The sequence below is a fragment of the Pithys albifrons genome, chromosome 8 (assembly GCF_047495875.1).
Source record: "Pithys albifrons albifrons isolate INPA30051 chromosome 8, PitAlb_v1, whole genome shotgun sequence".
Classification (NCBI taxonomy): Eukaryota; Metazoa; Chordata; class Aves; order Passeriformes; family Thamnophilidae; genus Pithys; species Pithys albifrons.
In genome coordinates, this window is record NC_092465.1 from 12,672,859 (window position 1) to 12,698,948 (window position 26,090).

Genomic DNA, 26,090 nt, shown 5'->3' on the forward strand with positions numbered 1-26,090 from the left:
ATTGGGGGTTTGCTATATGGTGTGATCTCTTTTGTTAGACTCATTCACTCATTCATTTTCTCTTTCCTGCACCAGCACAGGGTGCCTGACTGTGAAACCAAGGAGCTACTAAACTGACCCATATTGCTGTTGTGACACTAGTAAACTACACATATTAATACCAAGGCATCTAGCATGGCACTAATAGTTGGATTATTAGTGGCTGAACAAGCAGGCTTAGGCAGCCTTTATTAGGCTAATGAACAGATTTTTCCAACCAATGTCCCTAATCACCGTGCCTGCCTGCAGTAAAATAGCATGAATAACTGTTAAACCAGATACAATTAAGGTCCTCACTGGGATTAGAGCTACGGAGCGGCTGTTCCCAGGCACCTAGATCCCTGTTTCCTAATTCTAGTTAATAGGAGACCTTCTGCCTGCTTTCTGCCTTAAGCCAGTAAAGGAGAAGGCAGGGGGAGGGAAGGGGGGAAAAAACCCTTTGCAGAATATCAGATCCTCTCTCCTAACCTTTTCTGGATGAATAGAGATGGATTGTGAATCGTGCAAACCTAACATCTTCTAGAACAATGAGGCCCTTCAGCGATAACAATAGTACTAATCATAATAGTAGGCAGCTCCAGCCCCTTTCTATCATGTGCAAACAGTTGGGGCAGAATATGAAATTGCTTTAGAAATAGATACTGACTCCCTCCCCCCCCCCCCCCCCCCTTCACTTGCCTACTAAGAATAGCCTAATTTATTCATGCTTTTATTTGGCAACAGAAACTAGGCTGACCTGCCTCCCTTTTTATTCACACAGATAAAAGGGCTTTGGCAAAAAGGCAGAGGACACTCTCTGCATTTAAAGGTGTCTAGTGTTGCTCTCCAAAGGAATGACAGAATGGTTACTGCTTCTTTCATTGGTCCTCTTCTGCTCTCTGGCCTTCATCTCTTTTCTCTCCGACTTTCTTTGGGGCTGTTCATGCCATAAAAACTAGGTTAAATCTGGGGCGGAGGGGAGGGGAGAGAGTAAAAGAAACTCAAGTGCCTTCAGCATCTCATTCAGAATAGTGTGGCACTGTGTGGCTACAGAGGTCCTATGTGTAACTCACAGTCTTGGAGCTCCGGGAAAAGAGCATGATTTAGAGATTTTGCTGAGAGCGTGTGTGTTTGGCAGGGGGGAAAGAAGGGGGACTGAAAAGGTCTTGCGTTAACCCTTCTTCTATCTTTATATAACAAGAGTTGCTACTCAGAAAACACGAGCCATTGCAGAAACACCTTGCATACCAAAGCCAATCCATGTGAGACAGGCTCACTGTATACATCCTGCTGACGTCCTCAGCTGTGTAGTCACGGCAGAGCCTGCCCAAGGAGCACATGCAGCCAAGCCGTCACACTACAGACAGATAACAGTGAAGTTAATTGCTAAGTACAAACACTGGCATCTTTCAAGCTGGACAAAGCCCCTATGTATCCAAATACAGCTTCAGTGGCTGCCTGCGCATCCACTCAGATGAGCAAAGAGCTGGGTTATCTTCCTCTGGATAGGGGTGAGAGGGCTTCTGTCTGGGTGAGTAAAGTTCAGCTGCTTCCTGCTTGATTAGTGAAACTTCAGTCTAAATAATATTTTTTAAAGACGTATCAAAGGTGGTTGGTCATGTGTTTTAGCATTCCTGATGGTGCTGCAAAAAAGCAGAAGCACTGCTGACTGTCGTGCCAGGGACCATCTGCACGAGATAGCCACAATCAGTCACCCACAAAGTCAGGTCTTTTTCAGCCTACTGGAGCCTCACCTTTCCTACACATTTCTTTCCATGGTGATTTTAGCAGTGTTTCAGGTGGTTTGCCCCATCGTTGCTGCTACATCCAAGGTTCCCTTTTCTCTTGACCTTATCTCATTGCATACAAAATATTTTTATAAAATATGATCTAGAAAGTCACATAAAAAGGAGTCTGAAAAAACACTGAGGATGTTACTGTGCAAGACCAGCTTAATAGTATCTCCTGCCCTTTTAAATTCAACCACATCCAACACAGGCTAATACTTGCAGAGGTCAACATCTGACTCCTGGTTTATAGTTCTCCTATATCATCCAAATGACTGATTTTACTCCCTCTGCACCTTTTGGAATACCTCATTTTCTCACCTATGCCAAAATAAGTATGAATTCAGCAGATATACTATAGCTTACTCCACTGTAACTGAGAGCAGAATGTGACTTGTCTTCTCAGATGCATTATTAAGGAACCTAGCGAGAGCACAGATTTCCCTGCTATGTTATCACATGATAAGGTCGAGTTGATCTGCAAAGTGAAACCCTTCAGAATTTTATTTGGCAGTTTGCTTTAAAACATCAAGTGGTAAATGGTTTCTGCTCTATTTCAGTTCTCATGAACACAGTTCTTTTACGACTGAACCCTTCAACAGGTTAGCAAACATTGTCTCTCTGCCAAGACATGCCATTTCTTTTTTTGTAGAATACTTCTTTTCTTCATTCCTTTGCCAACCCTTTTCTCTTCTCTACACACTGCTTTCAGATTGCCAAGACATGATCGTGTGCTTTAAAGCTGATTTTGGAATTACTTGGCATAACGTCTTAGCTTTCATCTATTTTCCTATCTGGAAATACAATAGAAAGCTTTGACTTTCGAGAATTATTTTTTTAAGCACCTCTTTTGAGAACCTATCAAAGTGCTAGCTACCACTGATTTCATGTAAGAAACTAGACCATCAGGATTAATATTCTTTTTCATATATAAATGAGAAAGTTTGAAACTTCAAAGATAAAATCCAGATTTAACCTCCCTGCAAAGCTCAGGTATTGGCATCTTCTTATCAATCTGAAAAAATAGATGTAAGAGGTAAGTCCTGTTCAAGAGTACATTTCCTAATCCACTCCAGCACTGTCCAAGAAGGACTCAGACACCATCTAAGCATATAAAATGCACCAGATTGGGCATCCAGAGGGTTGTGTCCATAATAAGTCTATTAGTAGAGTTGAAGCCACAAATAGTAGTTGTGGGCATCTCATCTGTCATTCTGTTACACTGGTAACAAAACATCACTCTCGCTTCTCCCACTGATCAAAAGATCTTTCCAAGTCCTCAGCTCATTCTGGTAGCTCTGTCCTAAATGCTGTTTCTATTTTTTCCACACACTTTATGAAGTTGAAGCTCAGTAACCCTGGAGTTGTCTCTCTATCTTCCTACTCCTTATAGAGCCAATAATCACATTTACCATTTTAAGAGTCAGCTTTTATTTGGAAGTCCAGAATTACCTGAGTTTCTGTAATTACCCCAATGCCCCTTTCATGTCACTACATAGATGGAAATGATCTCCACCTTTTAAGTGTGATCTACATTTTCTGTCCATAGACGTAGGATTTTGCATTTGGCTGCATTATTTCTGAGTTATTTCTGCTACCATTTTGTGTCTTCCTTAGCTCTTCAGGGTGAAACCTCTTTGGGCAGCCACTGTACCTAGGTATGTGTTGGAGTGCTGTCAAACACAGCAGACCTTCATGTTCAATGAACTTTACTGTCTTTCTTTTCTCCACATACCATTCACATAGCCATCTTTATGTTGAGCTGCTTCTCAGTGTCCTTAAGAATTCAGATGCAAAGATATCACATGAGCCACCACATGTCTGTTTACTGCCTCCCTTCCATCGCCTTGAGTGCAACACAAAAATATGCTCATTTACATAACCTCTTGTCAGACATGCATACTTAAAGGCTAACCTGGCCACACAACACAAAATCATGAGCTTGCTTGCCAAGACCTTTCACTCTTACTCTTCATAATAGGTTTCAGAAGCATCTACAGAAGGCAAAAAACCTTTTCTGTCAATAGAGTACAGGATGAACAAACTCAGGATGTTCTTAGGGCTGCAGATCTCCCATATATTTGTAGACTAAAGATCAATACATATGTCAGATGTACCTATATTTATATAGGTGGGATTTATAATCCAGAATAGAGGTATTCTCTTCCACTAATTCTTGCCATAAACTCTGGCAACCAACCTATCCTATGGAGAAATGACCCCCAAATAAGGTTTTGTGGGGTGTCAGTTGCAATCTATCAGCCAGAAGAGTTAGGCTTTCCTGTGTAGATGAGGATCCAGGATTTTAGAGTGAGAATCTGTTTTAATGCTTTTTTGGATGCCCTTTCCATGGGCTGTTGCTACAGATTTGGTGGGATCAGTGAAGGGCTCAATGCCTGACAACAAAACAGTAAAACCTCTGCAGGTTCAGAAACTATTCCTAGCAGCAGGGAGTCTATACTTTCTCAAAAACCATCCAAGAGACTCACCCCTAGAGTATAATATGGAGAGAACCAAGCTACTCAAAACCTACAAAAATCTCCAAGTAAAATGTGACTTCATTAATTTTTCCCAGAAGAAACATATAAATCACTTGCTACCACCTGTTGTCTTTTGCCAGTTGAAGGTCAGTGGTTTTCAAATTAATCTCTGCGAGTTTTTCAAAATTCCTTAGTATTTCATCCCTCAAATATTTAATTGCATCTGACTGCCTTCAGGAGTTACACTGGAAGAAAAGCTGTTGTGCAAGGCAGCTGGGAGATCTCAAGCAGTTCCAACTTTTCCCAGTTAATTCTATAGCCTGAAAGCAAGCCAAGATCTTGGATTAACACTAGAAGGGCGAGGATTGTGGCTTCAGATTTTGTTACAAACAAAAGCACATTGTCAGTGTATAGCATCAAATGGTACTTCAGTGAACCATCCCTGATACCCTGAATACTTGACTGAAAGCATACCATGATTGCCATTTACTTTAGGGCATCAGCAAACTCTGATGTTGCAAGCCCATAGGGAGCAGGCATTTGTAGATTAGCAAAAAACCCAAACAAACACAACACCCTCCCACACCAAAAAAACCCTCAAACCCCCAAAAAACAACACAACCTAAATTCCCCACACTGCAAATAAAACAAACAAAAGCTACCTTGCATGGGTAGCTTTCAGACCTTGCATGCAGAATCATAATTAGACTTACAGAGATTTCAGTCAAATTAAGGAATTGTATTTTAGAAGCTTGATGGATATCTCATTATACATTATGCCTATCTTAGACTGTAATAATCATTCCCCCAGCTGCTTTTTGCTTAAGATGGCAAGTTAGCAGTCTACCTACTTTTCCCCCGACTCCCAGAAGTCTTAACAATGTGTAAATTCAATGAGGGCCATATGCAGTTTATTTAACCTTTCCAGGTGCTCTGGGAAAGGACTTTTAGCCTGTTGCTGATCTAATTTCATCTTCTGTCTTCACCTTTTCCTTAAAACCACAGTAAAACTAATAACTTAGCCTCAAAGCAAGTCTTCAAAGCAGCTTGTCAATTTTCCTTAAAGAAAAACTGGAGAGTTCAACTGCCTTTTTTTTCCTTTTTGTATAAACAACCTGAAATGGGGATCTAAAATGAGCATGATATTAAATTTCTGTTTTATTTCACGCTCAAAGTGCATGCAGTATGTTTTATGGTAATGAATGCACAGTCAGAGATTAGGAGTACATCAGCTGAAAAGTTGAACACAGTTCCCATGAGGAGAGGAAAAAAAGAGAATAATCGACCTATGAATACAGCCTTTATTACGATACTGCAGCTCTAGAACATCTTATTTATGGCTTGAGTGGAAATATTTGTGTACTATTACTTCTAGATTTCATTAGACTTATGTATAGTTATGGTAAGGATGTGAGCATCTCTGGAAGCTTGTTGAGATGTCTATGAAAATTCTGCATAGTGAATTCCACTGGTCACAGACCACATGTCTTACATGATGGCTTCTCAAGCAGACCATGTTCTCCTAGTTTGTACTTAGAAAGCAAACTCAGCAGGTAAATCTGTTTTTCTACTCTGTCTGTATAAACCCCAGCACAGTGGTATTCCTCTAAATTGTGATTTTAGAGTGTTTGGATAATACAGATAATAAAATCAAAACAATAACAGTATGAAACAACACAGGAAAACAAATTCAGCACTGTGCTACATACACAGCTTGCAAGAAACCTGACCCAACTCAAATCTGCCCTTTGCTCTACAACTTCCCCTACAAAGTCTTGAAAACGCATTATATCGGAGATGGAACTGCAACAATAAACTTCTCTTTTTCTAAGTCTTCATTGTTTAGGGTGGTTTCTTTACTTGAGAATACAGAGAATTTTATTATCTACCTTCAGGGTTTGGCTTTGGGGCCAAGAACTCTTGGACCTCAACATCCCATGTGAGGTCCTCAGACAGATCAAGTATTTCTGGGGTAAGTACCAGAAAGTTTCCTTGTTGTCTCAGGCCTTAGGGTTCTTGGAGGTTCTGAGGCTGTCTCTGTGTGATCTGCTCTCTAGTTCAGCCCATTTCCATTGGGGGTTTCCCAGATCTGGGTAGCCATTCCATATATTTAATCCTCAACTGAATACATACAACCCACCCACACCACAGGCATTGACAGCAGTATCATGGAGGGAGATACTGCAGATACTGTTGTACCTCCAGGGAGCAGGGGTTTTAGCTGCAATTGTTTGAAGCTGAGAGGGAAGGAGCATAGCCTACAGGAGGAAGGAGCTTGGAGGAGTCAGCCTACTCCTGGCTTAACTAATAGTTACTGAAATAATTGTATACAGAGGACATAACTAGTAATCAGGTCATGAATCTCTGCATATAGTTAATTTATAAGAAGTCAAACACATTTGGCAAACCTGGCATTGTCATATCATTAGCTGGCAAACAGTGTACAAAGTCTTTCAGTCCAGTGAGAGCAACAGTAAAGAGAAGATCACAATTGACAGGAAAACAATAAAAACACCTCTGAACACAGAACTAAGAATGGACACAGAAAAACAGAAGCACTAAATTTCAAGCCTTGTGTAAGTATAGAAGGAAGAATTCAGTCCATGACCAAGTAGATCAAGGGTATTTAAAAGATGAAATTAAGGAAATAATTTAAAAGTGAATACTTTGATGTCCTAACTAACTTGATACACAAACAATAAAAGAATAAGATCAGGTTTCTAAACTGTTTGATGAATAGACAAAAAAAAATGCATTTGTTAAGTAGTGCCTGAGAATGGAGAATAACATTTTAGCTCCAGAAATAAGCAAAGGAAATCAATCCCTCCTTAAAATGTGTTGCTCAGAGCCTTGATATCCATGTCTACATTTACAGATCTGAAAGATTCACTAAACACAGGCAAGATCATTCATGGAATTAATAATTCAGATGATTCCAACATAAAGGACTGACTACTGAGAGAAACAGCTCAAACACAACTACAAGTGCTTCTGAACAGAAAGCACTGATTTACTGAAAACATGCATCAAGACTAGATGTACTAATAGTAAAGAGCAAGTATACCAAAGGCCGAAGCAAAAGGTATCCAGGTGAGACAAATTAACTTGTTAAAACATAGGCAACATGACGTCAAAATTAAGATGAAAGATAAGAGTGGAGCATGCCTCCATGCACCCCAAAGTACTTGGAAAAACTTCCACGGAAAGCATTTAGCCCGCACTGTAACCACAGAAAGTACAGAAAAGGCACCACAGAACACAAGCGTAGGCAGTCAGTCCTCTGCAGCAGAGAGGTCAAGGACTGGAGTCTCCATTACAAAAGTCCATCTCAGTCTGGCTCTCAGAATTACCCAGAGTGACCCTAAACACGGGAATCACTGGCAAAGCGGGGACAGAGGAAAAGGTAGGACTGAAGAAAAGCTTAAGAGAGGGATCACACAGAAGCAGGAGTAGGGTCTCAGCTGCCAGAAGTAGCTGGCCTTGAGAGATGCCATGCCTTGCCACCCCCAGGCAGGTTGCACAGGGACAGCCCAGCCTCCCCAGACAATTCACAGACTTGAAGGTGGAAGGGCACAGGGCATGTCCCAGGAGGCACCAAGGAAAAGCCCTGAATTTACACAGAGAACACTGTCTACCATTTTGGATAAGTTTATTTACATCAGACCTACAAAGGTACAGGCAGCTGAGTTTTACAAGCACTCTTACCATACAGAGCATAAAAGAGCAGGCAGGGATGTTGGCTATAGCCAGGCTTTGAGCAACCAGCACAACCCCATTACTTTCCCTCTTCCAAGGAGCAATTTTCTTTATCTATATCTATGGCCTGGATCTTGCTATTACACCAGTCCCACTGAAGTCTTCTTTATTGTGATGGAAAAATCAGCAACAGACCCATATCCCTCTGAGGGACACCCTGGTACCAGTCACTCAACCCACGGCTGTGTTATAAAACAGCAACCTTCTGCTTTGCTACTATGCAGACATATGAGCTGTAAGCAAATTGTACAAAACATTTTAAGATACCAAGAAAAGAGCAAAAAAGTGAAGATGAGAAACAATAGCATACTGTTAATTTTTGGGTCATTTAACACAACTCCCAGTAATTTTCTTGTCTCTGTGCATCAAGTTTAAAACTGGAAAAAAAAATAATCTTCATATCTCCTCGTGTACATCTCAGCAAGCCCTACCATGATACTTTAAGTTTGTCTCAGTTGGCTTCTGTTATGTTGACTCCTGCTAAAGGATGAGTGAACACACTGAGGAATGGAGCCATAATTCTGCTCCAAAATCTAATGCCAGCTGGAAAAAGTGAAATTATGACATTGGACTTGTCAGTGGGGATGTCAACAGCAGTAGCACGAAAAGGTTTTATGAAATACTTTTTTTGCAGTCCACCAGATTTTGTAAAAACACTCAGATGTGGCCTGTTTGGGTCTGATCTAAACCTCTTTAAGTTTTTAGAGTCTAATAATGGGCTTTAATGATCCGTGGATCAGAACCTTTAATGGTAAACATGTTTAGAATAGCAATTTTTACATCCCTTAAAAGTAAATATTTTGGTTTATGCCCCTCTTCTCCACAACAAGACAGGAAATAGGCTGCAACTAGCTTGCCTCTTGGAGAAATTCCTTTGTATTTTCTTTGTGCATTATGAGCAAATAATATAACCAGCAAGCTGTAACCATGACTGAGCTAAAATCTAAGGTAAACTGACATTATTCCTCGTGGCCACTATTTGAGGAAGAAACTAGTTAAAGGTTGGCACAGCATTTGCACAAGAATATTTTATGGTATTTTAGGAACAGTATTTAAGAAACTGCCCAGGAATTAGTAAAAGTAACTAAGTTTAGTAAGGGTAATGCTACCCAAACAGCTCCAGACAAAGCCTCCTATGCTTTACAAACCTTTGCACTCTGCCAGAAGAATGTGAGAAAAGAGTTAATCAATAAAAGACAAAATAGAAGCATTACCTCATCATGATGCAAACTCCCATAGCCTAAACACTGATCCAAAAAGGAGAAAACTGAACTAGTGACTCCAGTGATAGGAGTAAACCTTTGGTCACGTCAAATGCTCCAATCTAGTTAGAGAAATACTTTGCTCCCAGTGAAGCAGCAATCTGTTTTTATCCCACAAAAATGAAGATAGGGATAAAAAGCAAATAAAACAATGAATTGTTTTTAAAACAGAGTGTGATATCTTTAGGCCAGACTATGCCTTACAAATTATTCGTACATAGCTGATTGCAGAGAAGCATCTGTCATAATTCTGTCCTCTACATGTTGCCATACTCTAAGTAGTAATAACACATGCTCATTACTAAGTAGATAGCAAATGATGTAGCTGTCTGTCAATGTATTAGCCACAAAGCATATATGTGGGTATGAAGAAAGAAATTATTTTAAGAAAAAAAAGAAATTACTTAAAAGCTATGTTCTCTTCCTGGAATTAGTTTCTTTGTCTGGATCATACCCTGGACTAGAAACCTCAGTGTGCACCAGAGAGACTCTTAGAATCACAGAATATGCTGAGTTGGAAGGGACCCACAAGAATCCTTGAGTCCAGCTTCTGGCCCTGCACAGAACCATCCCCAAGAGTCACACCATGTGCCTGAGATAACACTTACTGAACTCTGTCAGGCTTGGGGCTGTGACCACTTCCCTGGGGAGCCTGTTCCAGTGCCCAGCCACCCTCTGGATGAAGACACTTTTTCTAATATCCAACCTAAACCTCTTCTGAACCAGCTTCAGGTCACTCCCTTGGGTTCTGTCACTGGTCACCACAGAGCAGAGATCAGTGCCTGCCCTTCCTCTTCCCCTCACGAGGAAGTTGTAGATCACAATGGGGTCTCCACTCAGTCTCCTCTTCTCCAGGCTGAAGAGATCAAGGGACCTCAGCCACTCATTATATAGCTTCAATAAGTTTCTCAGTTCTCTTTAACATCACCCAGACTTTGGTCAGCTGTGTGGCTACAAGGTACACAACACACACTGTCATCTCAAGTTGAGTTTCAAGGAAGATTGTGCAGGGTGTATTTTGTCCCTGACAGTCATGCCTACTTTGAGCAGCACTGTCAAGCTTTGGTCCTTCCTATTACCAAAAATGTCTGGAGGAATAAACAGTCAACAAAAATTTTCACAGGTAACCACTACACAAATGTCCTCACTTTTTAGCTAAAATGGAACTTCTCAAACCTTTTTTATGTTTAGCACAAATTATGGTTCAATTTAGACTTTAGGCAAATGCAAACAACAAGCCCAGAGCGGACAACTCCACGCACAATGCTTATCCACTTACAGCAGCTTGATCATTTGAGTGTGCTACAGCTTGCCTGTCGTTTGCTTCACGCTGCTTTTGGAGCTGTTTTTTCCATTTGTTTGTGTTGAAGGCTGCATTTGTTTTCTTTCCTTGTACTGAAAAAACTGGAGTACTGTTGACAGTAAAATTATTAGGCCCTTTACCCTAAAGTTGTCAACCAGTCTTGGCTGTTAACAGACCTAACAATTAGGTAATTAAAAGTATGATTGACAGGCAAACAGCGAAAGAAATCAAACCTGTTATTGCACCCCTTCAGTGCAACAAATAAACCCTCTGTACGTTTTCAGTATTCACTGGCTTCAACAGGCCTAATTATCCCTGGTTGATGAGTATGTGCGTAGCATTCAGAAAGTGTAAGGTTTTCATGTCACTTGAGGTTTTTTTCATTTCTTTTTTTTTTTTTAGCTAGAGTCCTTTCTCTGATACGTGTGTGCATTTTGAATATAATGCTGAAATACTGGATGTCACCCCAACTGCTGGAAATAAGCCAACGTATAATAATATCCTATTAGGAATGCTTAGGAAAAATAAATCACTCCAGATCCTTGGAGTCAGTGATACAACTGCTATGCCCCTGTCAGAAGCAGGCAAGCGCATATGTTTAGTGCTGCACTTCAAGGTATGCAGTCAGAGCTGGTCTGCCACACGGGACCAGCCTCTGTGACTGACAGTAACAGAGCTGTCACCGTGTGTTTCCCATTTGCTGCAGTGTGTGGTTCTGCACCCTGCTGTGTACCTCTTCAGTGGCCACTGATTTGATATGATGTATTCTGAGAGGCAAAACACCTGACAATGTATGTAAAATTAAACCAAAATCTTGCTGCTCTTTTCCAATTTAGATATCTAGGGAGAACCCTGCGCTGTATGGGATCCTTTAATTTTTTATTCTCCCCCTTTCAGATCACATTCTCTGACTTTCTCACACACAAACCAGGCAATAAATCTGTGTGTGCTTCGTTTTTGGTGGGCATCATTCAAAGGCTGATTTGTTAGGTGTAATTACATTCACAGCAGTTTGAAAGAATTGAGCTAAGCTGCCTGCCCTTCAGCTGCAAGTCTTGGTTTACAGTGCACCCTATTAATATGCAACTGGGCAGACAGATGAAATGCCCTCAACAGGTCTTAGATGTCTTTAGCATCTTAGTCCACTAACTCTGTAAACATTGGTTAGCTCTGGGAGCAGGGACTGCTGTGCTGCACAGGCAATGCCTTGCTGGGGGAAGGGAAGTTGAGGCTGAGGATCCTTCCAAGAGCCTGAAAGCCACCTGAATGGCTTCAGGGACTTCTCACATATTTACCCTTTCTTGTGGCTAACAGTCTCAGCTTGCAACTGTCTCTTCTGGCCAAGCAGAATTCACCACACACAGCCAGGCTGAGAGACAAGGGGAGAAAAACCCTGTGAAAAACTACCCCAGCAACCTCACTCAGCAGGGCCAGGACCTCTAGGTCTTCAAACTAAATGACATCAGAGCAGGTGACTACACACAGGAGGGTTTTTTGGAACAATAATCAAGACAGATGACAATACAGCTATGCTGCTGTCTCTCTCCTCCCACTGTGTTTCCTCCTCTTCCTACACACTATCGTATCTCTTTCATGCCCTATTCAAAGCAGCATTTCAAACCAAGAGCCAGAGTTAGGAATGGCTTTTGGAGGGAGACTGTTCCCTGCAGCAGGATATAAAAATTGAGATGGTGAAACCTGCTATAAACGAGACTACATTTTTGTTTACTTATATATTTTATAAGAACTTGGCTGACCCTGTCACTAGAGAGGAGATGCAGAACCACTGTTAATGCAATACCTTCAATCTCTTAGCTTTGCTTCTTCTTAATTAATGAAAAAACAACTTCACAGTCTTTCCAAAACTGTGATAACCTCACTGCCAAGGCTGACATACAGACCAAGAAAATGAGGAGAGTGTTCCGGAGCAGATTTGCCCATCCCCATTTTCTGATGTATTTGATCCGTAGATACCATGACCTATTTTTACACTCAGCCCTTCCTCCCCTCCTGCATAACCCTGCACCTCTACCTTTCTGCTAAACACCTCTGTTCCACCACCAACTTGAAATACCACATCAGCTTCTGTGGAAGCTGGACAAGGGGAAACACACACAGCAGCAAACACAAAGCTGTGTGCAGGTGGTCTGCTGGCAGACACCCCATGTCTTTGAGACTTGAGGCATTCCTCCTGCCTTGTGTCAAACACGGCTGAAAATGGTTCACAGGCTACTAAGGATAAAGAAAGGATGGGTGTGCAGTCATATCCCTGCACTTTCCTCATGCATCCAAATCAAAATTATTAACATATATATATTTATATATACACACACCCCTTACTTGAAATTTGAGGAGGAAATGGTATTTTTTAAGTGGAAAAACTACAAATATATAGAAAGCATCAAAGGTCAATTACAGGGAATTAGTGGGCCAAACACTGTGTAGGAGCAGATTTATATCAGTAGGGCAGAGAGAACAGATCAGTTATGAGGACAGGGTTTGCCCTAAGGAGAATTAAAACAAACAAACAAAAAAACCCCCAAACCTAAAGATCAAGTCTCTGGCTCTCTGCAACATTTAAGGATGTGAAAATTTCCTAAGTAACAAGCTATTTTTATGCCATCTATTTTAAACCTTTCTGTTCATGAGATGATTCCTCTTTTATTCATGCTCCTTCAGTCTATTATACAGGCCATCCTTGCCCGCTACTACATCTTAAGACCATGCAAACTGTAAATATTGGTTCCTATTAAAGACAGGTCTGAGGATTTTGCGTTTGCATCCAGACAAAGTCTTTTCGAAGTTTTTAGGTGTTTTGATTCAGACCCACTAAAAGGCCTTGATTCTGCAAGATGCAAAGTGTTTTCAGCTCCTACCAAAGTCCGAGGCAGTTGAAAGCACTCACTGCTTTGAAGGGCTGGGCACATAATTTAAAAATCTCTGTTAAAAAAAAAAACAACAGACAACCAACCAACAACACTTTCTTCAATGATCCATTATTTAAGGGGCATGAATTTAATTACTTACTGTAACTAAGCTCAAGAAAGCTAGTCTTCTCACTTGGAAGGATACCAAATTTCCATGTCTGCATATAGGCACAATCACATACAGTGTGACCTTAACAAGATTTATGATGTGGTTTATTAATTCTCTAAACTGGTTCCATAAATCTACACTAGCCCTCAGTATTTAGCTGAGTAAACGGTCTTTGATCTCTGCAGAGAGAAGAAACATACAAATCAGATTTCTCTCATAAAGGTATTGGGCCAAACCCTGCCCTTGGAGGTAGCAGGGCAGCAGCTCCTCACCCCTCTCTCCATGGCAGGAGCACACAGCAGAATTTTGTCTGCCATATGGAAATAACATCTTCAATTAAAACGATTTGCATTTCTAGATGATGGGCATTTTATCTGTGCACTGCTGCTTATTTTGCTGCAACTAACAAGTCCTGGGGAATTTGGGAACTTTTTTCACATGGGGAAAAAGTAACTTTTACTTATTTTATTAACAGAAAAACAACGCTGTCTACAATTATTTCACTTACATCAGAACAATGAAATCATTTTGACAAAGATAATTTTACTCAAGATCTAGTGTGTAGATTTAAGCAATGGACTGACAGCTCATGCTCCACTGTAGACCAAACTCAGGTCCCTGGACTTGGACAGCACTGTGCTGGGATACTCTAGAAATTGCTTCTCACAGTTTTCACATAGCAGTTTTTCTTCTTGGCTATATAAAGCTATACTGGGCCTAGATGTGGCTTCATTGTGGCAGATTGCTACAACAGTTAACTTTGCTGCTGCCCTCTAAAACACGATAAATCACAAGCAGTTCCACTAACCTTCTAGAAAATTTCTACAAGAACAAAAGTCAAGCATTCTTTTAGAGTAAGTGAAACAGTGAACACAAGAAACATGTACCACTTTAAGATACTTCAAGTTTGTTTGATGTTGATCAGGAAAAGGGGGGAAAAATTAGAGTATATTTTACTTTTTACTAGCATTTTGAAATTTTACTTCACCAGTCAAATTAAGCCATGATGTGTTATTAAATAACAGCGTGTTTGCAAACTCATAAAACCTGAAAATTATTCCACTGAGTTAAAATCAGAATGTGACACAACACATCTTTTGCATTTGCACCACACTGAGCTTAGAAAGCAGCATCATGTTTAGTACCATGTCTGGGGAAAACTGAACAAATGCTATTGCTCTTCAGTTTAGACTTGTCCTCCTTTATGTTCTTAACCTCCTCATAAAATTCAGATTTGAGGTTTGGTTAGTTTAATTTTTAGTCTCAGTCCAAAAGCATTTGCAAATAGAACCTGAATTATCCCATAGGCTTATGAGTATATTAATGCAATTCTTTCCTGTACTTTCTAGTTTAACTTGGACATGCAAAAGCTCAGTCTTTTGTGTTGGAAACACAAAGAAACCAACCTAGTCTGCCTTTTTTTTTGGCTATAAAGGGGGTGAGCGGATTCTTATCAAACTGGATGAGAGGAATTAATTTTAATAGCTGTATTATTCTTTAATAATTTCTTTAACTTTATACTTCCATCAGTCAACACAGTGCACAAGAGGCAGTATTTGTCTACCTAGCTGTGCATCTCACACAGGTGGAATTTTTTTCAGACACCATCTGGAGCCAGAAGACTGAGAACAAAGAATGGGAGACAATTCTGCTCAAGTCTGTGCCAACTATGCTGAAGATAGGGGAAATGAATATGCAAAGAATAGATTTAGAAAATAGCTACTAGCTGCACTAGAAGACTTATCTCTGGGAGGCTGGTCATGCACATACTGCTTCTGATGACTCCTGAGCAAGACTTCATGAACTCTAAATGGACTCCTAAATTTTACTGAAAAAACAAAGAAACAGCACATACATGTCATGGTGGCAGTTGGATCTAAGGACTCTACCAGGCTATAAAAGGCTAATTGAAGAGACAAAATATACTGCAGGAAATGCTTTACCAATATCTGGAGCTGGGACACGTTACACTGAAGCTGCAGAAGCTACTCAAGTGCTGAAGAAGAAAAGTTTTTGCTAGCTAAATCCATGCCAGTTGGTGTCTAACAAGCTGTATTGGAGCCAAAGGCCCAGGATCTGTTGTTTAGGTGGATACTGATTCTCCCTTTGTACAATTAATACCTTTAAAAAAATAAATAAAAAAAACCACTCTAGAAGAATTCCTGATACCATGATAACATGTTCTTTTTTGTTTGATTAACATCTTATCTAGAGCTTAAATGATCCTTGTTTTTCTCCCCTGGACTCACTCCAACAAAACCACTTCTTTGTTCAAAGGTAGTGCCCCAATCCGAACACAATATGTGGCTGAGGCTGCATTAACACAAAATGCAGTTAAAAATGTCCTTCATGTGTGTGCTGTATACTGGTTAAAGTAAATTTTCTTGGCTATTGAAACAAGAGGCAGCACATATTTCTTTTGAGACTTCTCCATGTACCATGATTTCTAAAGTCTCTGAATCAGAGAGGGTTTCTTTAACTAGAGGCACTCCAAATCCAAAAGGCAGCTTTACTCTCTATCAATGAAATTTGTCATATCTGTTGTAATTTTTTCCTGTGTGCATTATAGTTGTTTCCCCATCTACATTTTCCTTTTCTTCTATTGACAGTAAATTTCAGCTGCCACTCTAGCATGCTGTCACTCACTCCTGTGAGATTCTTCTGCAACTCTTTATGCTTAAGTTTGATTTCCAGAATAATTTCCTATCACCAAATGCTCTCATTATTCAATTTAATATCTAAGTTCATTTATGAATATGTTGAACAGTACAGCTACCAGCTGGATACCCCTAAGTTCCATTTACCATGCAAGCTCACCGTTTATTCCCATTTATTTTTCTCTCATCTTCTCTCTGGTTATCAACCCCTAAAAGGATTGTCCCTCTTGTTTTATGGTAGTTGTTTCTTTCTTACCAGGTGTGTGCTGCAAATATAACACAGCAGAGGAAACAGACTAGGTGGTTTCTGCAGTGTGTAGTAGGGAACTTCCTGACACACCTGGTGAGGGAGATAGCCAGGGGAGGTGCCGTGCTGGATCTCTTATTTGTGAAGAAAGGACTAGTGAGTGATAACTGGGGGCCATCTTGGGCACAGTGATCACAAAGCTATACAATTTTTGATTCTTGGAGAAGTAAAGAGTTGGGTCATCAGAAATTGCAAGCTTGGACTTCTGGAGGGCAGACTATGACCAGATTAGAAGCATGGTTGACAGAGTCCCTTGGAAGGTAGTTCTGAAGGGCAAAGGAGTCCAGGAAGGCTGGACATTCTTCCAGCAGCAAAATCCTAGAGGCACAGGAACAGGCTGTCCCCATGTGCCAAAAGTTGAGCCAGGAGGGAAGAAGACCAGCGTGGCTGAACAGAGAATTTTGAATGGAGGTCAGGAAAAGAAGGGGAGTTTGTGACCTTTGGAAGAAGGGGCAGCAACTCAGGAAGTGTTCTCTTCACTGTGTAAAACTGGCTGGGTGGTCAGGCCCAGAGAGTGGTGGCGAGTGGAGTTACACCCAGCTGGTGGCTGGTCACAAGTGGTGTTGGCCAGGGCTCAGTGTTGAGGCCAGTCCTGTTTATTATGTTTAGCAATAGTTTGGACAAAGGGATCAAGGGCACCCTCAGTCAGTGCACAGGTGACACCACGCTGGGTGGGACTGTGGATCTGCTGAAGGGTAGGAATGCTCTGCAGAGGGATCTGGACAGGCTGGATTGATGGGCCAAAGCCAATTATATGAGGTTCAGTAAGGTGAAATGTCCTGCCCTTGGGATAATAAGGTCCTAACCTTTGGCCACAACAACCCCTGGTAGAGCTACAAGCTGGGGGCAGAGCAGCTGGAAAGTTGCTCTACAGAAAATAATCTAGGGATGCTGGTTGACAGCAGCTGAACATGAGCCAGCATGTGCCCAGGTGGCCAAGAAAGCCAATGTCATCCTAGCTTGTACCAGAAAGTGTGGCCAGTAGGACCAGGGCAGTGATCATTCTCCTGTACTCAGCACTGGTGCGGTCACACCTCAAATCCTGTGTTCAGTTCTAGGCCCCTCACTACAAGAAGGACATTGAGGTGCTGCTGGAGTGTGTCTAAAAAAGGGCAATAGACCTGGTGAAGGGTATGGAACATAAGTCCTATAAGCTGCACCGGGGAAGGTTTAGATTGGAAATTAGGAAAAATTTCTTCATGGAAAGCACTCTCAAGATCTAGAACAGACTGCCCAGGAAAGTGGTTGAATCACCCATGTTCAAAAGACATGCAGATGTGACACGTGGGGATGTGGTTAAGTGGTGCACTTGGCAATGCTGGGTTAATGGTTGGACTGAGTGATCTTAAAGGTCCTTTCTAACCTAAACAATTCTGTTATTCTATGAAAATAAATTGTTCAGGTAAACTTCCTGGAAATTCAAAATACCCCCTTATCAGCTGCATTGCAGAGGTTTTCATTTGTCTATATTTAAGGCCTTTACAAAAGCCTCCAACAAATCTGTGAGATAAAATCCCTCTATAAATGCCATCCCGGGTTTTCACAATATGGAAGTCAGATTCACACCTGCCCAGACATTCAACATTTGTCCTTTTAGTTCTCAAGGCTAGGAAGGGTTCTTTAGTACCATATTATTGACTTATATCCCATTTTTGATCCACAAGTACAACATTTTTCTGTAAAACCAATGTCTAACTAAGTTTCCCATCCGGTATTTGGGTAGATGCTTGTTACACCTCTGAGATTGTTGGATGGTTTCTACCTGTTTTGGATCTGACAAGACATGGAACATATTTAGCTGAAAAAAATTCTTTCAGAGAGGACCCTTTCACCCACCTGATCCCTTCCCAATCTGTTCTAGTGACACCTGATAATGGAAGTAGGAACACATCCTTACTTATCAGTCCCCTCTGGCAATTAGTTGGGTCTGCTCTCTCTCTCTCTGGTATGCTGTGTAGGAACAGGCTGTATATTTGTGTTGCATAAAGATAGTTTAGGCATATCGATGTTTTTGCATTAATGGGACGTGGGGAAGGTGATGAGCGTCTGTTTGTGTATCTGAGTAGGGTGTGGGTTTTTACTGGGTGATTAAAACACAAAATATTTTAGGGTGAGATAGATTATTTGAAGAATGTACAGCAAAGAAAACCACATGAGGGAAGAAGGCAAAAAATTACTTGATTTGAATACTCAGCAAATATGCGAAAGGCTAGGGAAGAAGACAAAATATAATTTCAGACGCTGATTCAAATCCCACTGAAGTCGATAAAAAATTTCCATTGGTTTCAATGGGCTCTGAACCTGATCATTAATAGCTGTCATTCTGTGATTGCCCTTTAACATCAATGTGTTTTAAATTTAACAAAAAAATTGGATAAGTAAGGCAGTATGTGAATTGTAGGATTTGCATGTGAATTGTAGAACTTGATTAACGTATGGAAAAATCAATTTATTAGGTCCAATTCTGCTTCCTTTGGAGTCAGTGAGAGCCTTGCCACTGATTTCAGCTGTAGAAAAGCCTCATTGCTTCCTAGAGAGAGCTTTTCATCTGAATCTCCAACAAGGAAGTGCTCATTCACAAGCCATGTGATCTAATCCATGGCAGCTTTAGCAGAACACACTGACATCCCTAGAGTAGGATGAAGTCAGATCAGAGCTGTAAGATGAACCAAGGCCATGTAAAGCCTTGCTTAAGTCAACATAAGGATATTATAGTTGAGATTTCACCACGTCCTTTCCATTGCAGTGGGAACTTGAAGCGAAGAGGGTTGAGAGAGAGTTGAAGCAGGGAGACCTGGTGATTCAAGGTTACGTAATAATCCAGCCTGCTAATCACAAAAGCATGGATAAGCATTTCAGCCTACATCACACAGGCAAGCATCTAATCTTGGAGATGCTTTCTGGTGGGGTGTATTATTCACACTTCTCTTTCTTTCAGTATTTCCCCCTTTTTTTTCTTCTTTTCTCTTTTTTCCCCCCTTTTTTTTTTTTATTTTTGCACAGCCTAAGGTGAGAGGAAATTAAAGAAATAAAAGAAGCTCCCCTGCAGAAAAACCACAGCAATCAGAATAACGATTGCAAAGGATCATCAGTCTTCAGGACATGACCTGAGCATCACTGAGGGCTAGAAGGACATTTTTCATGCTTCCCTTCCTTCTCTCCCTCGTAGTTTGTCACTGCAGAAATGCAGGGTAACAGGTAAGCAAAAACAGTTTCTGATTCTCAGACAAGTCTCAAGATAAAATGTACGGGTCAGCCCTGTTGGATCAAAACCAAAGGAAAACAAGAAAAGAATCCCTGAGAAAAGGATTAAGCAGGGTATCTTCCAAATCCCTGCCTTGATTCATTTGTTCCCAGAAATAAAAAGAAGCCAACTGAGCTTGCAATTGCCTTTTCCAGATGGGAGATAGAAACTTTCCAAATTCTTCATCTGTCATCAACCACGGATAGAAAACCCTTGTCATCGTCCCAAAGAAAAGAAGAGGGTAAATATTTGTCAGGGAGATGCTCTGTGTCTCATTTGTTAAGCACCTGAAGTGCAAATAATTATAGGTCAAGGCCTGCTATATGTTATTTATTGTTCTATTGTAGAATTACTATAAGCTGTTTTGTTTACAGGCAAACCGTAACCAGGCTACACAAACTCCCAAACCAGGGTGAGCAAACTTACTTAATATACTTTGTTGATATGTATCTTTCATTCCTAAAGATCAGTAATGATGAAAAATTTCAAGGGTTGAGGATGCACTGGATTCTGTATAAAAATCCATAAGGCAATTTAAACAGATGATTATGAAAACATTTATCTGTTATTTTCACAAACTTCACTAATCAAGCAAGTCATATATATCTGTCCCATGAGGGCACTAACAGCAATTTTTCAAAGTTTTAGCACAGTTGAGATCCTACAAGGTCTTACCAGTACCATGATATCTTAGAAGTTCTTTCCAAACTTTAAGATTCTATGATTCTGTGACATGGGTGCTGCTTAAAAGGGTTTAATATACTATGAGAAAAAGAAATGAATTCAACTGTGGAAGATGAGAAGGTGACCAGCTCAACAGGACAAAACAAATTCAGTGTACAAGTGGAGAAGCACAGATTTCAAACTGACTCTGCCCTGTCTGAGTAATTTAAAACACATTGCAAGAAGCAAGATAAAGGGGAGAAGGGAAGCCCTCCCAAATGTCAGCAGTGCCACCTATTTTGCAGCAGGGTTATAGGCAATACCCAGGTGATTTTAAGGAGGCACATCAAGCACCAGAACATAATATTGAGCCCCTCCTAAGGGCTGGGGTGTATTAGAGACCTTGCCAAGGAGTAGGCATTAGTGCCATGGGGCTTACACAGACTGGCACCTCCCTGGGTGGAATGCAGAAAGGACAGACTCAGACAGGTGCCAGTCACTTTTGCCACTCCTGAACCATACATAAGATGTATTCACAGAAAAGCAATTTACCCTGCTCTTTCCTAACTGAATCCTGTGGGTAAACAGAAACCTCACTAGACATCTCATTTGGAGTGTTCTGCTGGCCTTGCAAGAGGGATTAAATAACTGGGAAATAGGACAGAAGACTGAATATACTTTTCCATTATCAAACAGCTTTCATTGGGACATTCTTCAGAACCACAGAGAAGAAAAGGTTGTCTCATATTTGATACTTTGCTTATTCTCCAGATAACTGAATGACAGAAGGGAAGTAATAACAGAAAAATAAACCTCAACAAGACCCCAAAACTGACCGTGCCCTTTCACCACATTAAGATTCTCCCAGAGGTGAGTGCAAAACAAGTTCTTTGGCATTTTGGATGTATTGACAAGTTTTTGTCAGACTGCATATACATTTATTAAACACACTTGGATTCTTCAGTGCACAATTTACTTGGCTAGTAATGCTTTCAAAATACATGGACCACTGAAATTATTGTACAAGGCTCTTTCAGAGAGGCTAAAATGCTTCACTGCATCTAAAAATACACATAGCAATCTGAGGCACAGTTGCCACAGGTATCAGAAATACCTGAAAAGGGAAGATTTAATGCATGAAATATGCTAAAACTCATTTCTCTACTTAAATGTCTACAAAAAGACTATGATATATGGCAATTCCTTGTAAGTTCTCCAACACCCACACATCACAGCACCTTTCAACCTTCCTTTACTAACCTTATAAATTCACCTAAGGTGAGGTTGTATTCCTATTTCTGCTCTAGCAACAATCAGTGTTGAACAGATGAAAACTCAGGAACAAGGAAAAGCACTGGATTCAGACAGGCAGATAATTTCCTGATCGCCATTGTGTCACCTTCTTTCGGGTTGAAGTCTTTTATACATCTTGACTTCTGTGTCATACTCAAGATCATCTTCAGATCAACTTTTCCTGTCATGTAAAACTGAATATGCCAATACAGGAGAATAAAAATATGTGGAGAGGACTGAAAAGAATGAAGCAAATACTCTTACAGAAAGACTAATTATATAACCCATAATTAAGGAATACATAATTGCAAAAAGTTTTAAGTAAAATTACTAGATTATTTAGACAGTTTATTGTACTTTCCAAACAATAAAGTTGTTAATATAGTTTATGTAGTCAAATAGATGTCTGGAAATTCTCCCTTTACCACAAAACTCAGCCAAGTAATGCAAGAAAACTCAGGAGGTGACCCATATACTTGCTGAAAAAATGCAGTTAAAAGTTAGCAGCACCTCTTTTGAAGCTGCTTACTGTAAGGACAAAATCTGGCATTGAAAAACTCACTTTCCTGATGTGATTTTGAAGTCTGGTGTCACCAGTAAAGCAATCTGTATTTTGTGTCTTATTATTTGTTATATGACTATATTAATCTATCCCAACAAAAAAATAAAAACACAGATCCTACATACGCAATGGCAAAGAGCTTTCTGTTTCCTCCTGCCTAGAAGCTATACAGCAGCAGAATGTCATATGAGAAAGTGGCATCTACAACTAACACTGCTACTCCTTCACCATAAATAATTTACTCTTGGTGATCCATTGAAAGCAGATCTTAATTAAGTGCAATATAGTTGTACTTATTGATCTGTCGATATATTGGATTAAACCCTTATGGATCTGGAGGCATAACCTGTTTTCAAAAGCTTATTCTATATTAAATCAAGTACCACATTAGATGCTTAGACCTTCTTTTTAGATTGGTGTACTCTCTCCTGGCTTCAGAAATCTAATGCTAAAAATACTCAGCTACAGAGTTTATCTAGATTTATAAATACTGTGGCTGAGGCAGCTGTTCTCCTAATGTCTGTGTGCTAAGCAGACTTGCAAAGCCTGGCACAGCAGAAAGAGGTCCTTCACAGCACAGAGGCTACAAGGGTGGGATCTAGGAAAGCCTTGAGGTTCCATTACAACATAAAGTGTCTCATTCTACAGTCACAAGCTGGTGTCAGTCACACATTTCCAGTGCAGAAGCACCCACCAGCTCACGACTGCAAGAGATAAAACAATGGAGGCTGAACAAGTTTACAGTAGTTGTCCAGAGTGTCTTTCAAATAGCTCCTAATCCAACACCATCAGTAAGCAGAGGACTAGTTGCTAGAGGCAGTTGCTCTGCCTTAACTTTCACAGAAATAAAAGGGGGAAAAGTTAAATTGCTGTGGGACTTCTAGAACTGATGATTCTATAATCATATTAAGAGGAAGAACGTATCACACATATGAAGATTTAGTCCTTTAAAAAGGCAAGTTCCAAATTTTTATTCCTCTCGAAAATCTTTATTGTACAGTGTTTTGTGTCAAAATACATATCTAGGAAACAAAATAATAGAACTAAAATAGGTTGCTAATAGTACAGGAACTACTAATAGTTTCTAGAAATTCCTTTTCTTTTTTTTGTATTTAAGCTGAATTAAAATTTTTGTATCTCAGGAAATTTCATTTCACAGTGACATGTTTCATTATGTTCAAGGGATTTTGCAGACATGAACAAAAGCCAAATGTATAAAAATTTGATTAAATCTTAGATTCAGTGAGGACATTTTTGGATACAAAAGAAATTCAACATTAAAATAGGGAACTTTTTGTTTGTTTCATTAAATTGTGAGATTTATGTCACTTAAAGGGTTTAATTACTTCCTGTCCCTTGATCTGCTCCAGTGTATTTGCAGAAGCTGATGTCACCTGGACCTTTGTACAAATTTACTTTTCAGCTTCGTGAGGTTGCTCATTATAAATAGGTTAAAACAAATTCTAAATAAGCTATTTGTTACCACTGCTAACACCAAGAATAAAGAAAAGAAGAGAGCAAGAAGGATACTAAGCAAAAAATCCCCTTCACAGTTCTGGTTTTCTTATCAAATACTTCCTGCAGCAGCTCAATTCAAATATTTGAATTATGTCAGCAAGTAGACACATCTATTGTCCTTAAGATATTTCAGCTGGTCCTAAGAGTTTGAATAATTTTCAGCGAGGAACACTTATTTTGATGAATTTGACTTTTTTTTTCTGAAGTAGAGAAGAGGGATGGTTTAGGAGCTGCTCACTCTGCCTCAGTACGGAGGAACTAAAGAGACTGCATTTCTTTCTGATTCTTGTGACCACTGCAGTATTGCTTGTTCACAATTTCTTTCCCAAAGACCTACTCCCAGAAGTCAAAACTGAATCCAGTATCTACACTGCCAAGTTTACTAGCGCATTAAAGGCAGTAAAATCACAAAAGCCAAAAAAAGCTAAGTGTCCTATGATTTTCCTATTTGTGGCTCTGTACCTGCATCACAGATGCACATGTTCCATGTCCCTATGGCCTTGTGCAGGTGGAGCAGCTCCACGATGATCCTTGCCACAGAGCCTTCAGTGTGCAGGTCTGCAGCACCTTCTCCTAGTGTGTTTCCCCAGCCTGTCTGTGATGACAAGCAAGTTTTTTAACTCGAATGTATGACACTAGTGCTCATTGTAACACTATGCATTTTCTTCACTTACATTAATGGCTATGGAAGGTGTCAAGATAATAAAAAGCCACTATACATCTATTGTTAAACTCCTGCTTTAATTAACATTTTTCTTTCCAACACCCTGTCCCTTTGGGCAGAAATTCTGGGCTTGCATTTTTTACAACAGGCAGGTTCATTTTAAAATACCTTAAAAGAGAGGAAAAAGCCAATAGTCTGACCCAGAAAAAAGTACTCAATGTTTTTTTCCTTAATATATGAGACAGTCTGAAAGCATTCTGCAAATGTTTTTCCAAAATTTCATCTTGAGATTAGGATTGATTGCTTTATAAAATGAAGTAATGGTAAGTAAGGTGCATTTGTAACTTCTTATTTGCTCTCCTTGATGAATGCTTTGAAAAAAATCCTAAAGAAATAGATGCTTATTTTTCACAGTGAGGTACAGCCAATGTTTGTCTGTATTATCCGTACCAGTTGTGATGAAATCCAACAAACTTGAGTGGCATAAGTCAAAAATTTCTCTTATATTTTACAAAACTTAAATGAAGTCACCAGAGTAGTGCCATTAAAAGCTACCAAGACACGGAGTCATTTAAACGGCTTCCCCTAGATGTCTAGGTTAAGCTCTGTTAAAATTAATCCTTTTTCATGCTGGCAGGTGTAACAAAGAAAACCTTTTTGTATGGAGTGCAAAGAGGGTATTTTACCCTCTCAAAGGAAAGCTGCTTGATATTTCCATGGAGAAAACAGCACAAGTGATTAACAATTTAGATTTCCCATTCCTAAGCTTTGTTTATATAAATATATGGGGGATCATTTCTCAATCTGTAAGAGGATTTTCTACAGTCCAATGTAAAGAACTTAAAACTGCCATAAATGAGATGTTAAAAAAAATAAACAGATTGCCTTGATAAATGCCAGTTACTGCAGACTGAGCTCCACTGTAGTAACACACAGAGCAGCTGACATTTAAAAGGAACCTGACTAGAGCTCAAGCTCCCTAGGTAGTTTTCTTCCCTAAAATAATCTCAAGTCTGTGTATGGTTCCCACAAGAGAGGATCTCTGTAGTGTTGCTCAGCCCTTCCCGACTCACTGGTATGACCTACTTCAGGACAGCCTTTTACACACACACAATCACACACACACAAAAGCAGCAAGTGAGCATCTTCTTGAGCAAGGTCCAACAATGGATATGTCATTGCTGGGACAGAAGGGACTCCAGAGATCAGGTCTTTGACATAAACATGGAGAGCAATGTGAGCTTCACTCTCCTCCACTTCCCTACTGACTTCCATCCCTCTTCTATGCAGGATTAATCTTTCCTCAGAAGTTTTTCCCAACTAACATTTCCTTTCCCCAGCAGTGATTTCCATGAAGAACTGGATCCACTTTCCTTTGAGAAATAGTGCTGGGTTTTTTTCCCAAATGTAGAAACAGATGAAAATAGCAAGCGAAAGTAGTTTCCATCTTCATGCTGCTTTCTTGCTCCTTGAGGCTTTTCCCTCAGCACAGAGGGGAGGATTGATATACTTTGTCCTTAAGATCTCACCTTGAGGGAGC